Source organism: Marmota monax, unplaced genomic scaffold (genome assembly GCF_021218885.2).
Source record: "Marmota monax isolate L192 unplaced genomic scaffold, Marmota_monax_Labrador192_F-V1.1 WCK01_AAM20220418_F8-fsc00186, whole genome shotgun sequence".
In the NCBI taxonomy this organism is placed as follows: domain Eukaryota; kingdom Metazoa; phylum Chordata; class Mammalia; order Rodentia; family Sciuridae; genus Marmota; species Marmota monax.
This window is the reverse complement of record NW_026694725.1, coordinates 2,246,404-2,260,123: the sequence shown is the minus strand read 5'-3', so window position 1 is coordinate 2,260,123 and position 13,720 is coordinate 2,246,404. Positions and strand designations below refer to the sequence as shown.

Below are 13,720 nucleotides of genomic sequence, written 5' to 3'. Positions count from 1 at the left end.
TTTGTTTTGCCCTGCTGGGGATGGAACCCAGGGCCTTCCACTTGAGAGACAAGCAGGCAAGCCATCTACTGTTGAGCCACACCCCCAACTCTGGTTCTATTCTTGCTTTGAATCAGTCCCCCCTATACTGTCTCAGCAGCATGATGTCAAGGCATGGCCCCCCCTTCAGAAATTGGGAAGCTGCATTTTATTTTTTTTATTTTATTTATTTATTTATTTATTTATTTATTTATTTATTTTGGTACCTGGGATCGAACCCAGAGGCACTTAACCACAGAGCCACATTCCCAGCCCTTTTTAGTTTTTAATTTCAGCAAGGGTTTCTCTAAGTTTCTTAGGGCCTCATTAAGTTGCTGAGGCTGGCTTTGAACTTGTGATCCTCCTGCCTCAGCTTCCCAAGCCATTGGGATTACAGGTGTGTGCCATCATGCCAGGCTTTAGCAGTCATTTTTTAGTTAGTTGTATTTCACCTATGGTACATGAAAAACAGAAAACCAATGAATAGTAGAATTAATTCATTTCATTGAAACATGAAACAAGATATTTGTACTTAATTGAATCAAAAATGTATCAAATAAAATACCCTGCTCCCACCATGCATGGTGGCACATACCTGTAATCCCAGCAACTCTGGATGATGAAATAGGAGGATTGCAAGTTCAAGGCCAGCCTCAGCAACTTAGTTAATTTTGAGACCCTGTCCCCCCCCACCAAAAAAAAAAAAAAAAACAGGAGTGAGATTGTGGCTCAGTGGTAAAACACCCCTGGGGTCAATCCCCAGTACCAAAAAAAACCTACACTGTAAGCACTTCTATTAATAAGTGCTCTAGTGAGAGAATAAAGAACATTTTGTACTGCATTGTCTGTGAAATCTTGTTTTTAAATTTTTCTTTTTGTGGAGTGCTGGGAATTGAACCCAGGGCCTTGTATATGCTCAGCAGGGGCTCTATCACTGAAAATAAAATGATTTTTATTTAGGCCAATTTCAAGTTCTTAAGGTGACACAGGGCTTAACAAAATCCAGTGTTTGACTTCGCCTGTTTTTACTTATTTTTTCATTTACTAAAGGAAGAACTGCTACAAATGTATGTGGGTGTAGAAGAAAAAACATTGCATATGTAGTAGCGGGAAAACCTGGGCACTGCAGCCCATGCCTGTGATCCCAGTAACTTGGGAGGCTGAGGCAGGAGAATCTCAAGTTTGAGACCAGCCACATCAACTTAGCAAGGCCCTAAGCAACTTAGCAAGACCCTGTCTCAAAATTTAAACAAAATAAAAAGAACTGAGGATAAGGTCCAGTGGTAAAGCGCCTCGGTTCAACTCCCAAAAGGGAAAATGGGAAGAAAAAAGTAGCAGGAAAATATTTTTATGGAGGTCATACTCCCCCTTTCTATTTTCTTTTGAAGGGATACAGAGAAAGAAAGACCATGTATTTACATGTATTTAGATTCCTAAGAACAACTAGGGTTCTCTTAGAATCTCACCTGGGTAAAAAGCAGCTTATTATTTCATTTGCTGAAACACCTGTTGAGAAAAGAAGTTTCACCTCTTATCTATGTATACAGAGATTATTAGGTTTGGACAGTCTATAAGAGAGATGTTTCCAAGATAAGTGTTTGCGAGGATTGGAAAGAGATCAGCTGATTAGTCACTTGGCAGTGACAGGGCATCCCGTGGGCAACTCTAATCTAGATCAAGTTAGACCAGGAGTGAACCACCTTTTCTCTACTGCAGACCAGGGCCATGAATTGGGGGAGGGGGTGTAACACTACACACTAGTTGGACTTCCTTGAGAACCATGAAGTATATATAATCCAACAAACATTAAAAATAGGAATAATACTTACAAGAATATAGAATGGAATGAAAAGGGGGGAACAAGAAGTTAAAGGACTTGAGACATCAGGAGCAAGTGGGAAAGCGAGAGAAACATGAAACAGGAGTGGCCTGCTCACTGCTTCTCTCTGCCTCTAATGGACCTGTTGCCCCAGGTGGGAAACAGGTGTGCTCAATTTCCACCATCCTTTCCAATCCTGGACTGAAACAGTTGCCCCTGCTGTCTGTAATACAACCCTTAGCATATAAAGATTCAGGTTACCTCAACTACATCCCACCACCCTTCTTTTCCCTGCCTGCCCTAATTCTGGCTGCATCTCTTTTGAAAAACACCGGATTTTAGTCACTATATGTAAAAAAATGTTAATGAAAAAGAAAGGGAGGCTCTGCATCACATGATTTTCCTTTATACATGTAAGCACCATGAACTAGGGGTAATGGGGCATCCCAAAGTCCACACTTTTAGTCTTGCTGCCTCTTCTCTTCAAATTTGCTTCTGAGGTACCACCCCTTGCTGCCACATTCCAGCTGGCACTTCCTGGATGTCACACTCCTGGCAGATCCTACTAAACTTCACCCCTTCTCAGGCCTAATGCAGCCACTGATAGCCAGGATCCTACCACCCCCAACACTTGGCCAGACAACCCCCTTCCCACCGAGCACCACTGGAACTAATTTTGGGAATATGTCTATTTATTGGAAAATCTTGAAGAAGCCCTGTAACCACAGAATTCTGGAAGGAATAACAGAATTTTTAGACATATGTCTAGCTTTGTTGTGTTGGGTTTTTTGTTGTTGTTATTGTTGGTACCACTTGGTACTACAGGTGTCTGCCACCATACCCAGTTTATTCTTTTACGTAATCCAGAATTTATGGAATCTGAAGATAGATATGCTTATACAGAGTATTTGGCTATATATAGAGTAAGTATTTTTAAAGTGGTCTAAAGGAAATATAGTAGGGTCCAAGATCACCCCCACAGTAGATACCAAAAACCACAGTACCAATCCCTATATATAATGTTCCCCCTGCCCCATACATACATATGATAGAGTTTAATCAATAAATTAGGTACAGTAAGAAATTAATAATAAATAATAATAAAATAAATATAACAGTATATTGTAATAATATATATGAATGTGTTCTTTTATGGTTTGGGATTTTTTGTTTTTGTTTTGTTTTTCAGAGAGCTGGGGGTATTCTACCACTGAAGTACATCCCAACTTTTTTTGAGGCAGGGTATTACTACATTGCCCAGGCTGACCTTGAACTTTGGGATCCTTCATTCTCAGCTTCCCAATAGCAGGCATTCTGATGTGTGCCACTTCATCTGACTGTACTGCAACTTTTTCACTTAAGGGGAACCCTATTTACAGCTTCTCTTTGGCATATCTGAATTGCCAGCATTGCTACTTCTGTACTTTGGGACCATTATTAAGTACAACAAAGGTTACTTGAATGCACGCACTGGGACACGGTGACTCTGATAACTAAGTGCTTATCAAAGTGACTAATGAGTGGGTAGCATATACAATGTGGATACCCTAGATAAAGAGTTTATATCCTGGGATGGACAGTGCGTGACAGTGAAAGATTTTGTCACGATTCTCAGACTGGAATTGTGTATAATTTAAAACTTATGATTATTGCTTATTTCTGCAGTTTTCCATTCAGTATTTTTATATAAAGTTGACTACAGGTAACTGAAACCTCAAGTAACTGGAAGTTCAGAAAGCAGAATCTTGGATAAGGGGGCTACTGTGTATATATGATGCTTTTGCAAATATCTTCTATTTAATCTGCACAACAGCCCTGCAAGATGGCTGGTATTTTCCCTATTTCACAGATGAAGAAATTGAGATACAAATAATGTGAATAATTTGCCCAGGCTGCAGAACTGAATTTCTAAAATAGATTGCTCTTGATTCCAGAGCTCAGCCCCATGGTTATCAATTTACAAAGAATTAAAATGTAATTAAATGCCCTGAATATAGCAGTTGGGCATGGTGGTGCATGCCTATAAGGGGCTTGAGAGGCTGAGACAAGAAGATCACAAGTTTGAGGGCATCCTAAGCAATTTAGCAAGGCCCTAAACATCTTAGTGAGACCCTGTCTCAAAATAGAAAATAAAACGGGCTGGGAATATGGCTCATTGGTTAAGCATCTCTGGGTTCAATCCTCTGTACAAAAAAGTAAAAATTTTAAAAACTCAAATACAGGTCACTGAGGTGTCTTTTTTTTTTTTTTAACTGGGGATTAAACCTGGGGGCACTTCATTTTTCTGCTGAAATAAAGAAATGACAGTAAAAAGTCTCTTTTAGCTTTATGTTTCAGTCTATAAATTTTTATGAAAATATTTTTCAGAAGAAATGAATCTAAAGTAATAAAATAATTATGCAGCCATTTGAGCAAACAGTAAGTCATATAGAAAAGTACTGTGATACAGGTGTTCAAGCATAATGTTTCTTGCCATTCTTTTTGCCATTTGATCAGACTAGAAATATGGGCAGCCACTGATGGATGACTAACTTCTTCCTGGGCTAAGAAGCTTATGACCTTTGAGTGCCTAATTCCTGTACGTCATATTATAACTTTTCAGTTTTGTTGATACCAGTCAGCCAACTGGTATAACATCAGTCACTAGGATTGAATGAAGAAACCTTACTTAAGGAAGAATATTTTGCTTTAAATGGAGAAATTTTTAAAAATACTTTTGGTAGGGCTTTGGGGGTAGTTCAGGATTAATTTGGGCCTGAAACTACAAACTATTAACATTGATAACAAAACTTTCTTTTCCACAAGTATTAACCATCCATTAGTTCATCTTTAAAATGTTTCCTCTAGATTCAGGTGCAGTGGTACACACCTGTAATCCCAGCAACTCGGGAGGCTGAGGCAGAAGGTTGCAAGTTTGGGGCCATCTTGAAAAACTTAGACCCAGTCTCAAAATAAAAAATAAAAGGGGCAGGAATATAGCTCAGTGGTAGAGTGCCCCTGGGCTCAATCCCCAGTACAAACACCAAAATGTCCCCTCTAGGATGAAGGAGTTACTCTGTGGTAGAGCTCTGGCCTTGAAGGAATGGAGCCCTGGGTTTCATCCCCTGACATCAAAAAAAAAAAAAAAGAGTTCCTCTATTCTTCATCCCCAGAACTTTTTTGCAGGGAGGGTAGAGGAGTGCAGGTACTAGGAATTAAACCCAGTTACACTTTGCCACTGAGCTACATCCCCAGCTCTTTATTGTTTTATTTCAAGACAGGGTCTTGCTAAATTGCTAATCCTCTGGCCTCAAACTCCTGAAATTCAGGCTCATAACATCATGCCTGGCCCCAGGGCATTTTTGATGACTTGTCCTAGTTTCCCTGTATCTCATATCACAGTTGTCAAACTGCTTGAGATATTCAGCCTTGTCATAACTTTCAGAAATGAACTGCTATCTTCTCACCACAGTGCAGGGAGAGGAGATGGAGTCCCCAAGAATTAGATTAACAAAGTACAGTAGAGCACTTAAATGTAGTATTAAGATGAAATGTTTTTTGTTGTTTGTTTTGAGACAGGGACTCACTATGTGGATCAAGCTGGCCTTGAATTCATGAGCCCAAGCAATTCTGCCTCACACCTCAGCCTAACTGGGACTAGAGGAATATACTACCACACCTAGCTTAAAATTAAGTTTATAAATGTTTTTAGCTAGAAAGATAAGCAAGTGTAAATGTCTGTAGGGAGGAAGTATGTGTCTGTGGAGTACAGATTATTATCTAGAAACCAGAAAATAACAGTTGTAGCTTCAAAGGAACACAGTTACTAGTGATTCCACTCCCAGGTCACTGCCAAGTACCAAGGCATGTGGCAAGAATTTTAGAATGGAAATCAGGTGATGTGGATTCTAATTTGAGCACTACCCTATTAAACTTGCCAGTTAACCCCTTTGGGCCTTAGTTTCCTATCTTTCTAATGAAGGGTTTGAAGTAGGTAATTTCTTAGGTTTCTTTAATTAGAAGATTCTGTATTCATAAATAACCATTCAGCATATGAGTCAGCTGGAGATACACAGGATTGCTGGAGTGCAGAAGGTGGATTGGCCCTACTATCAGCAAGGCTTAATCTGCTAAACAGGACCAGTTCTGAGCAAATTCCAAAGGTGAGGCACACCCTCTCCTAAATATCCATAACCTACAAGGACTTTTGTCAGGTGACAGAGTAAGTCAATAAGGAAGTTCTAAGAACTGATGTGCTTACTTAGTTACCTATCAAGTGCAAGGCAGGGCTGAGCTCTTCTTTCTAGTTCCATTTGTCTCCCTTTTCTGTCAGTTCTCTAGCACAGGAATTTCCATTTTGGTGAAAGCATAGGAAAATGACAAATCTTCAAAGTAGAAATAGTTTAAATTGCATATCAAAATATTTGACAAAAACAAACTACAAATAAGCTATATTCTAAAGCAGTCTTTTTTTTTTTTTTCTTTTTTTTTTTTTTTATGGTACTAGAAATTGAACCCAGGGCCTTGCAAATGTTGAGTAATCCAATGAACTATACTCCCAGCCCATCAATCCTATTTTATAGTCTGTGATTCTTGAGGAAAATCTTACCATAATTTTTTGGGGGTGTGTGTATGTGCATTGTACTGGGGATTGAACCTAACGGCCTCATGCAAGTACCCTACCACTGAGTTATATCTCCAATACCTTTTTTTTTTTTTTGAGTCAGTCTCACTAAGTTGCCCAAGCTGGCCTCAAACTTGTGGTCCTCCTGCCCTAGCCTCTCAAGTCCCTAGTATTATGGGCATGTGCCATGACACCCAGCTGTTAGAAATTTGATTCAATGAGCAGGCAGCTATTTGATACACCCTGAATGTGGCTGTCCAAGGTTATCTAAAGGAAATTACCCATTATTTATGGTAACATTTCATAGTCTAGAAAAGTTTTGAATTTTTGGTACCAGGGATTAGACCCCAGGAGCACTGAGCCACATTCTCAGTCCTTTTTAAAAAAAAAAAATATATATATATATATATATATATATATATTTTTTTTTTTTTTTTTGAGACCAGGTCTTGCTAAATTGCTGAGGTTGGCTTTGAACTTGTGATCCTCCTGACTCAGTCTCCTACACTTCTGGGATTATTGGTGTGAGCTACCACACCCAGCATAAAAGTTTTCATTATCTGAGTTGAATTTCAGTCACTTCACTTTAAGAAAATAACTGACGATCTAAACTGTGTCTTAAGAGATGAGGTAAGAGTCAGATAGGTAGCCTGGGTTGTGGGCACAGTCACATTCGGGGTGTATCAAATAGCTGCCTGCTCGTTGAATCAAATTTCTAACAGCTGGGTGTCATGGCACATGCCCATAATACTAAGGACTTGGGAGGCTTGTTGTGGGCAGGAGGACCACAAGTTTGAGGCCATTACTGATGCCAGGAAAGAAATGAGAGGCTGGGCACAGTGGCACACACCTGTAATCTCAGTGGCCCGGGAGGCTGAGGCAGGAGGATTGCCAGTTCAAAGTCAGCTTCAGCAAAAGCAAGGCACTAAGCCACCTTGTGAGACCCTGTCTAAATAAAATAACAAAATAGGACTGGGGATGTGGCTCAGTTGCCAAGTGCCCCTGAGTTCAGTCCCCAGTACCCCACCTCACCCCCAAAAAAAGAAATGAGTAGAAAAGAAGCAGTAAATGAGACCATGATTCTAGGAGACAATGAAGGGAATAACAAAATTGTACAGTAGTGATAAGCAGCAACAACGAACAAGGGTGGGTAGGGAGAAATAGACAGGAAAAAAGAGTCTGAGCAAATTGAAGACAAAGGAAATAATGTACTAAGTAGTTAAGGTGTGGACTCAGAGATGAGACCCAGGGGTTAGAATCCAGCTTCATCACTTACTAGCTGATTAGCACAGACAGGTTGGATAACTGCTTTGATTTGTTTCCTTATTCATAAAGTGAAGACAATATCGCTTATTTACTTCACATAGTTATTGTGAGGGTTAAGTACAATGATGTGTATCAAGTTTTTAATTCACTCACATGACATATCATAAGTGCTCAGTAAATGATGGTTGCTACTGTTGATGATAATAGTTGTTATTGTTACTATTGAAAAGAAAGAAAGGAAGAAGCAACAAGAAAGAACATAAAGGAAGCTCTCAAAATAAGATTGGTTCAGGTAGAATTCAGCTGATTGGGTAAAAAGGAAGAGAGGGGTGGGACATCTATCTCCAAATCTGATTTGTTTATTTTATTATAGGTAAGTTCCTTACTGGCTAAATTGTTTGAAATTTTTTTTTCTGTAAAACTGGTAAAATGGATGTATCATATTTGTCCTCCAGCTTCTGTTGATTTCCATAGTTTGAGCAACTCAGGTTTAGACTGATAGGCATGCATAATTGGCAGTTATTTTGAAATATACAGTTTTTATTTATATATGTTTGGTGCTGGGATTGAATCCAGGGTGCTCTAACACTGAGCCATGTCGCTAGCCCTTTTTTATTAATTTTGAGGTTGGGTTCCACTAAATTGCCAAAGCTGTACTCTAGTTTGTGATCCTCCTGCCTCAGCCTCCCAAGTAGCTGGGATTACAGGTGGCCACTTCTGGTTTCAGTAGCATTTACAGAGAGAACTGCTCTGGTTGAGTGATTCCCTGGGGGTGGGCTGTTTTCCTCCAAAATAATGTCTGTTTGTAAAATTTAATGATGTTTTGCTTTTTCTAACTCTCCTTTCCTCCCGTAACATTTGATGTCATTAAACTCTTTTTCCCAGCTGAAATATTCTTCCTTCCTCACAGACTGTCTTGATTTACCTGCTGGTTTCCTATTTTATCTCAGATCTTAGCCTCCCCTCCCCCACCCTTCCACACTGAGACTTGAACATAGTCCCTCTCAACTGGCACTCTATCACTGAGTTATATCTCCAGCCCTTTTTATTATATTTCGAGATAGGGTCTCACTAACTTGCCCTGGTTAGCGTGGAACTTGCAATCCTCCTGCAGGCCTGGACACAGTGGCTGGATTACAGGCATGTACCACTACCCCTGTCTTATCTCAACCTCTATTTTTTGAGATTCTGGGGAATTGAACCCAGGGCCTAGTGCATGCTAGGCAAGCACTCTCCATTGAGTCACATCCTCACCTTCAGTCTGCTTCCATTCCCTTAAATACTGTTGTTTTCCAAGACTCAGCCCTAAGTCTGCCCTTCTTTTCTAGTATGTCTATGTGAGAGCTTATCTTCTTTCCAGGCTTCAGCTATCTCCAGCAGCAGCACACCAGAGCAGAACAATCTCTCTGTCCTGTCAGTGGTATCACCTTCTTGCTAACCATGATATCATGAGACTTGGCACCTTGAGATGGGGCCCTGTCACTGGGATACCAGTGCCCAATGGTACACAGACTTTCCAGGAGATACACAGACATGGAGAGTTGTAAGAAAAGCAATTCTAAGGGGTGGGGTTGTGGTTCAGTGGTAGAGCACTCGCCTAGCATGTATGAGGCCCTGGGTTCGATCCTCAGCACTGAAAGGCGAGTGACTCACCCAAGACAGAGATTCAACCAAGAGATTTTATAGGGGGGTTGCCCGAAGGAGAGGAGAAGGGCAGAAAGAGAGAAGGAAAGGGTAGAGAGAGGAGAGAAAGAAGAGGAAGAGGGCAGAGGACAGAGAGAAGAGAGCGTGTGCTTACAAGCTTTGGCTTAAGAAAGGTTGCGTAGGGGACATAGTGGGTGCTATTGGCAGGGTGACTCATTAGACTCTTTTTCCCAGCTGAAATATTCTTCCTTCCTCACAGACTGTCCAGGGACACTGTGTCATATGGGGATTGGTCGAGGAAACCTTTGAATTTGATGTTCTTGGCTTGGAGCCCTTTGGAGAGGAGAGGGAGGGTAAGGGATTCCATGATGTTCTCCAAGAAGGGGGAGTCTCTCACACACCCAACAAGCACCACATAAAAATAAATAAATAAAAACAAAGGTATTGTGTCCAACTACAACTAAATAAATAAATAAATATTTTTTAAAAAAGAAAAGAAAAGCAATTTCAGGTTGTCAACCTCCATCTGTGCTTTTTCTAAAATTGGTATGGTATGCTTGAGGCTATGTCTATACCATGAGACATCATCTTTCCTAATTTTTTTTTATAATCATCCTTTTAAAAAAAAGGACTGGCCTCTTAATGTAAGCCTGTTATCCCAGCAACTTGGGAGGCTGAGGCATGAGGATTACAAGTTCAAGACCAGCCTCAGCAATTTAGCAAGATCCTGTCTCAAAAAAAGTTTTTAAAAGGACTGGGGATGTAGCTCAGTGGTAGAGAGCCCCTGGGTTCAGTCCCCAGTACTGAAGAAGAAAAAGAGAGAGCAAAAGGAAGGAAAAAAAGAGGGAGCTCCTGGGTATGAGCTCAGTGATAAAGCACTTGCCTCACATGTAGAAGACCTTGGAGGTCTTGGGTTCAATCTGCAATGCATAAAAAATTGAGTGGGGCATGATAGGTTGTCCCATGGTATAGAAATTTGACAGGACAGCTGGCCAATGGCACAGGCCTATAATCCCAGCTGTTTAGGAGACTGGTACAGGATTACAAATTCAAGGCAAGCCTGGGCAATTTAGTGAGACGCTGTGTCAAAATTAAAAGGATCAGGGATATAGCTCAGTGAGTGATAAAGCATTTACCTAGCTTCAATCCTGAGCTCCACTGCCCACCATACCCCCCACACACACACACCCCCAAAAAAAAAAACCTGGCCTATTTGGTTGTTTTCTCTCAAATCCTGATTCTGGGATGGTCAAATAAATAGTTTCATTTGGGCTGATAACATGGAACTTTTATTTCTTTAGTTTTTTTCTCTTTCTTTGGTATTGGAGTTTGAACTCAGGTGTACTCTATCACTGGGCCATATCCCAAGCCCTTTTATTATTTATTTTTAATGTTTTTAAACAACATCTTTATTTTGTTTATTTTTATGTGGTGCTGAGGGTCGAACCCAGTGCCTCACATGTGAGAGGCAAGTGATCTGCCACTGAGCCACAACCCCAGCCCTTATTTTTAAATTTTGAGACAAGGTCTCATTAAGCTGCTGAGGTTGACCTTGATCTTGTGAGCCTCTTGCCCCAGTCTCCTGAGTTGCTGAGATTACAGGCATATGCCACCACACCCAGGTCTTTTATTTTGAGACATGTCTTATTGAGTTTCCCAGGCTGGCCTGGAATTTGTAATCCTCCTGCCTCAGCCTCCCTTAGCCTCCCAAGTAGCTGAGATTACAGGCATATATCTCTGTGGCTGATAACACAGAACTTAAGCAGGAGTAATTTTCAGCTAGGTCTGTTGAGGCCCACTGTAGGAGTTTAGTCCAAAATAATGGCTTCCTGTAATTCTTATTTAACAGATTGCATGGCAGATATTCACCATATACTTAAAACACATTTTCAACAGGACTTGGTAGCACATACTTATAAATCCCAGTGACTCAAAGAGGCTGAGTCAGGAGAATTGCAAGTTTGAGGCCAGCCTCAGAAATTTAGGGAGACCCTACCTCAAAAAATAATTAGAGCTGGAGGTGTAGCTCAGTGGTAAAGCACCCCCAGATTCAATCCCAGTACTAAAAAGATTAAATAAGTTAAATGAAAATTAAAAGCACATCCTCAATAGACTAGCACACATGCAGCCAGGCAAGGTGATACATTCTGTAATCTCTGCTTCTTGAGGGGCAAAGTAGGAGGATCCCAAGCTAAAGACCAACCAGGAAGTTTAGCAAGACCCTGTCTCAAAATAAAATATAAAAAGGGCTGGGGAATATAGCTCAGTAGCAGAGCATCTGGATTCAGTCCCTGGCATTGTGAAAACAAAATCAAAGCACATGCACCCACACACGTACATCATTTGCTGTTGTTTAAACTTAAAAATTTTAGGTGGCATCATTTTAAAAGTGCTGGGATCAAAGATTCAATCCCTAGCATCAAAAATAAAGTGAGAGAAAGATAATAGTCACAATTCTTTTAGCAGCTATACCACCAAAAATGTTTGAAGACTCTGTGTTAATAGTTTAACCATCTTTGATGTGTCCTCTTCCCTCAGAACCTATCAATCCTCTTGATTTTTTTTTTTTTATCAATTTCAGACACTACCTGGTTTTCCAAACTTTCCTATTCATTCCTATTGCACTATTTTCCCCCTGTTTTAATTAGCCCTATCTCTTGGAATGAACATCCCATGCTCTTTCCTACCTCCATGTCTTTGTGGCATTATTCTCCTCCCTAGGAATGTCTTTGCTTCTTTCTTTATTTGAATTTTACTCATCCTGACTACTCTGGTTGAAGCTGATCTCTCTTCTCTAATTCTACAACATTGTCTATTTCATACAATAGCACTTGCCACAGAACATCATATTTTATATATTTTTAATCTCTAAGAAGTAAGTTCCTTAACAGTAAAAGCACCTCTTAACAGTTCTGCCATATTCCTCTTAATGCCTAGTGCAATGCTAACCACATAATAGATGCTTAATAAATATTTTACTGACCCAGAATATAGAGCATTCATTCACTCTCTTTGATTGTTTCATCAGTTCAACAAATATTTTGGGGGTCTAGGAATGATGCTAGGCACTAGGGTACAATAGAAAACAAAATAGACAACAATCCCTGTTTGCAAAGACTGATAAATAAAATATATAGTATGTTAAGTAGCAATAAATATTGAGGAGAAAAATAAAGCATGGTAGAACAGGGAATGTTTGTTGATGGGAAGGTTGCAGGGGTGGGGAGTAGTTGTTGTATGCAATTTTTGTTGTTGTTGTATGCAATTTTAGATAAGCCAGTCAGGGAAGACCTCAATGTTAAGGTGATGTTTATTGACGATCTGAAATGCTTATTTGTAGACAAGCGCATTCTAGGCAGGGAACCCATTCATGTGAAGACTCTAAGGTTGGCCCTGCCTAATATTCTAGGAAAGGAGAGCTTTGTGGCTAGAGCAGAATGATGAAGGTCAGAGAAAAGATGAGTCACAGAAAAGTGGGTCAAGGGGCTGGGGATGTAGCTCAGTTGGTAGAGTGCTTGCCTCACAGGCACAAGGCCCTGGGTTCGATTCCCAGCACCACAAAAAAAGAAAAGTGGGACAGGGAGAAGAGTTGACAGATCAATCCTGTAGGTTCTAGTAGTTTGGTTTGGAATTAAACCCAGGGGCACTTTACCAGTTCTAGCCCTTTTTATTTTAATTTGAGGCAGGGTCTCAGTAGGTTGCCCAGGCTGGCCTAGAACTTGCGATCCTCTTGCCTCAGCCTTCAGAATCACTGAAGTCACAGACAAGCATCACCACACCTAGCAGCTTTAATGTAGATAGTACATTTATAATTTAGAGAGGGTTCCCAGCAAGCTATAACCAATATCCTTATAAAATAAATATGATACAAATCTTCAGAAACACTGATGTAAAGGAAATCCCTTAGTCATTTTGTCATTAGAAGAGGTGAGAGCAATTCCTAGAAAAGGGGTCCTCAACTCCAGTACTAGTGGGGTCCTTAATGGAAAAGAATTAATGTAATGGAAAAGAATTTCAGCACATGTCATTCAGAGACTCATAAATTTATTAAGGAAAGCAGATAAATATTCAAAGGAGAATGAGGACTATCTCAAGAGTGAGATGTGCTTTTGGGATCTTGGGCTCTTTTAAAGGACTTGGTGAGGGGTGGGTATGAGAAGCTATATGGGGATGACAGCAGTCTGGTGATCACAAGACAGTTTAGTATGATCATTCTCAGGACCCCTAGGCTGATGTGGCATCCATTATCCAATCAGTAGGTAATGCTGGAAATCATAGATTTCTTAAAATATTGTATCTCTTTGCTTAATCTAGTTATTAGTAGGCTGATTAACAGTACACAAGGTATTATTTTATAAGTGGATGAATTT

At 40.2% G+C, this 13,720-nt stretch overlaps 1 protein-coding gene and 1 non-coding gene across 3 annotated transcripts in view; both read left to right on the top strand.

The window, feature by feature from the left end:
- The window catches only part of Lpcat3 (lysophosphatidylcholine acyltransferase 3), a 51,943-nt gene that overhangs the window by 13,268 nt on the left and 24,955 nt on the right, over positions 1-13,720 (top strand). The window lies entirely within an intron of this gene.
- On the top strand, positions 12,838-12,911 carry Trnav-cac (transfer RNA valine (anticodon CAC)). The gene has a single exon. It is a non-coding gene; the product is annotated as a tRNA-Val (tRNA).